Source organism: Acomys russatus, chromosome X (assembly GCF_903995435.1).
Source record: "Acomys russatus chromosome X, mAcoRus1.1, whole genome shotgun sequence".
In the NCBI taxonomy this organism is placed as follows: Eukaryota; Metazoa; Chordata; class Mammalia; order Rodentia; family Muridae; genus Acomys; species Acomys russatus.
Window position 1 is genome coordinate 94,534,953 of NC_067169.1, and position 4,341 is coordinate 94,539,293.

At 40.4% G+C, this 4,341-nt stretch overlaps 1 pseudogene; it reads right to left on the minus strand.

Annotated features, from left to right (window-relative positions):
- Positions 1-3,486: 3,486 nt before the first annotated feature.
- LOC127185927 (NADH dehydrogenase [ubiquinone] 1 beta subcomplex subunit 6-like) lies at positions 3,487-3,864 on the minus strand (annotated as a pseudogene).
- Between the last annotated feature and the right edge of the window lie 477 nt (positions 3,865-4,341).

Sequence of the window (4,341 nt, forward strand, 5' to 3'; positions counted from 1 at the left end):
GCCGAGTCTTTCTTGATGTACTAAAATGGAGTGCCGCTATCACCCACAGCGGCTTTCTCCCTCTGCTCATTAGTTAATGTCAGAACTTTAACAGTACAGAGCAAAAGAAAGGGGCTGTGTGTTTATGTGTCCCCATTTGCCTTTTCCTCTGCACTCACCAGCTGAGAGTAATTTATTTCTTTCCACAAAGGAAAATGTACCTTAATGATAAAAGTCCTAGCCAGTAAATTGGAAAACCACGGTTCTTTTATCAGCATCACCTCTCACTTGCTTTACGACCTTGGATTTATGAACTAGATTTTCTGGACCTTTGTGGTTTTTTTCCTTATAAGATAGAATAGTTCTGACCTTTTTGTCTCCAAGGGATGTTGAATATACAATGAGATAATGTAACTGGTCATGATTTGGAGATTGATTATTGCCTTATGGAACTAAGGCAACAAATTTTGATTAGAGATATTGTGTTTCCCATCCCATTTAATAAGCTTACAACTTTAAAAAAGTATAAATTAAACAACTATACACTTTACAAAAATAAAGCGTAGCATTGGGTTGGTATTTTCCAAAAGGTCAAAGAAGAAAAGTCCCCCATAAGAAAAAGTACAGCAAAATATATGTCTGATATTGCAAATGGATTACTTTCAGAATGATGCTACATTTCCAAATGGACCAGTAGATGTCAGTATTTGACAAGCCCAGAGCTGCTGGCAGAGGCTCTGCTTTAGCATCTGGCTCCATTTCAGTTTGTGAGTTTCTCTGCAAAGGAGGGAGAGTTTGTGTGAGCGAAGCTAAGATTTTGCTTTCTCACTTCTTACCCCCTCTTGTAAAAAAAAAAAAAAAAAAAAAAAAAAAAACAGCCTGATGCTCTGGGTAAGTCACCGTTATCTTCACTTTCAGTGATTCCCTTTATAGATCTGCAGTCTGCTGAGGAGTTTAAATCGCAAAATTAAACATGTGCTTAGCTCCCTGAAGGCCATATTCTTGTTCTTCATAAAGATGCTTCTCTTTTTCCAGACCAGCCTTCCTGTCCTACCCTTTGTGTAGCATTAATCAAGTCTAACAAAGGAATAATGTCATTTTAGGTCCAGATTCCATGAGTTCTAGGAAAAGGGGCTTTTTTTTTTCCCTTACGGAGTGACACTAAGATTTTTAGTTGAAATTATTATTTTCTAAATATGGCAGGTACTTGGTGTGTCATTTTAAAAAGAAAATGTTCACACTGTGGCTGTGTCAAACAATTCTTTTCATTTTGCACATTCACTAAGAGACTTCCAGAAGCAATGTGACTGGCTTCCAGCTGTATGTGTGGACTCAAAGCAGCTCGCCCTTTCCCGGGGAAGATGCGTTTTCTGTTATGTTCATTTCTTATCGTCATCCTGGACCAGGGAGGAAGTCTGTGGCACATTCAGACTACAGCTGTGGACAAGATCAGCTTGGCTCTCTGAGCAAGCTAACTACCACCTCAGGCTTTTGGGATGAAACTTGCTGGGATGCCAATCTTGGACAGTTTTTAAGGTTAGGTAATCAGGATGTGTGTGTGTGTGTGTGTGTGTGTGTGTGTGTGTGTGTGTGTGTGTGTGTGTGTGCATTAGTCATTGACGTTGTTCATATGAAAAAACTGACAAAAGCAACTTAAAGGGAGAGTTTGTTTTGGGTTCCAGTTCTGGGGTACAGTTTATCATGGCTGGAAAGTCGTGGCATTAGGAGTTTAAGGCAGCTCGTCACATTGTGTCCTCAGTGAGGAAACAAAGAGTGATGGAGCTTGTGTCAGCTAGCCTCTTCCTTTTTTGGCAGTCCAAGTACCCAACAAGAGAATGTGCCATCCACTCTTTGAGCGTGGCTTCTTAGTTAATTTAATCAGGCCTATCCTCCCAGGCAGGCCAGGAGGCTTGTTTCCTAGGTGACTCTAGCTCATATCATGCTGACGGTATGACATTCAGGGCATCCTTAGTTCCCTTCCTAGCGACCCAGCTCAGATGCATTTGGAGAGCATTTGATGGTTTTCTCTCATCCCTTTTGCCCTTGCCCAGATGGAATAAATGGTTTAATGACAAACAGTCACAGTGGCTTTAGACTTTGGTCATGCTTCCTGAAGACTGGTGGAGGTAGTCCGGATGTGATATCACTTACCAGTGTGGAGTAGTGCCTTGCTGCAGCATCCTCACTGGCTGCTGGCCAAGAGCTGGCTTTATCCTGGGGAATGAGTCATCAAACACAAGCAGCTTGCTCTTGGAGGCAGACTTGGCACCCGTTTCAAGGTCCTCTTGGATCTGGTGTGTGTCTGTTATCTTTTCACTCTGTCTCAACCTCCTAGGCCTCTTCTCTGATGTGTTTGCAGTCTTGGGGAAGCAAAGCCCCTCATTCTCCTAAATGCTAATATTTTCTTATTTTGATTTCAACTTATTCGCGAGCACATATCCATTCCTAACCCCTGAAAGTCCCTGAGCTCGTACACACCAGCTTTCTGTCTAGCATCTTCAGTTTTCTCTCCTTGTGTCTTCCCCTCTATTTTCCTGCAAGGCATAATTAAGGGTAGTGGTTTTAAAATTTGACACACTTTAGCTATATGCATTCTATCTGCTATGGGTCAAGTTTCTTTATTTCTTTGAGGCTATTTCTTTTTAAAAACCATTTGGTATTTTATTTTTAATTCACAGATAATAGCTATGTATTACATATTATAGGATATAGTGTGAGATCTCTCTATGGTCACACTGGATAGTGATTCCATCATGCTGACTACTAAATCCATCACTTCACGTACTGCTCTTTCTTTGTGTTAATAAACATTCAAGATCTACTCTCAGGATTTTGGAACACACAGGGCATCACTGTTATGGTCACCATCAGTGCTGTACAACCCTTCCAGTCCCCACCCTGCTGTGTTTTGTGAGAACTGAAAGAACTGAATGAGGTAATGTATGTAAAGCAACTAACATGTGATTTTCAACCTTCTCAGTACTATGACAGCATCTAACATAGTCCCTCATGTTGTAGTGACCCACAACCATAAAACCGTTTTCATTGCTATTTCATAACTGTGATTCTGCTACTGTTATGAATCATAATGCCAACATTTTTGGAGAGAGAGGTTTGCCAAAGGTGTTGCGACCCACAGGTTGAGAACTACACAATTAGCTCCTTAAGGAATCCAAGCAATCTGTAGCTGCTGTTGTTAATATTATTGTTACTGTTATTTGAACTGCTTGTGCCTGTACCTTTTACTCTTTTTCCTTTAACTCTTCAGTATTTCTAATGATGGGGTAATTCTTACATTTGTTCACGTGAATGTATTCAGTATCCATTCCCTCTTGTCAACTACACTATGAGTTCTAATGAATTTTCTTTCTTTTTTTTGAAAGCAATATAACATCACTCTGGGAATAAGCTTTATTAGTTACTTTTCAGGAAATAGATTCAGTAAATACAGCACTTTGGGACCATGAGTATGCTGTTACAAAGGTCCTTTAAGTTTGTAAGTGCTCTTCAATGATGCTAATCAGGAAAATCTTTCATTGGTGGAATTACTTCTTCAGTCTCCAGAATTGTATTACCTGGGAATTCTCTGGGATTCTTTTCAACAATGGCATATGGTTTTGTAGCCATATGATACTCGACATAATAGTGAGTAAACCGGAGAGATATAAGTACATGAGAAACAGTGAAAAGACTGGACCAGCATGCCTTAAAGACCATGTTCCTACACAGGGGCCTGTCTTGCAAAAAGTTATTCCAGAATCATTCCAGGGGCCACATCTTGCACAGGGGTAACACGAACTTCCCGAGGCTGAGCTCCTGGTCCTTCAGCCATCGCTTCCTCAGCTGCAGCAGCAGCTGTTTCTTATTTGGCCTGTACCCTGCCATGTCGCTGGTGAGCTTGACCAAGAGACATGATATATACCAGAACCCAGGGCCGGTCACTTACCTCTAATGGGTTTTCTTATTTTCTCTTTTTCTTTTTAAAAAAGATTTATTTATTTCTTAGGTATACAATGGCCTGCCTGCATATGCGTGCCTGCCCTCCAGAAGATGGCATCTGATCTCATTATAGATGGTTGTGAGCCACCAGTGGTTGTTAGGAATTGAACTCAGGACCTCTAGGAAAGAGATGCTTTTAACTTCTGAGCCATCTCTTCAGGTCCTCTTTTCTTTTCTTTTTTTTTTTTTGTTTGCAGTATCCTGACTATGTGTTATGGATGCAAAGGTCATCTTAAACACTTCTAGAGAAAAAAATGGACTACCCCCCTTCCTAGAATCATTTATAGTCTGAGACATCTTTTTTGTTTATTTTCATTGTTCAATTATACTTCCTTCTTGCATTACTGAAATTGTGATCCTGTT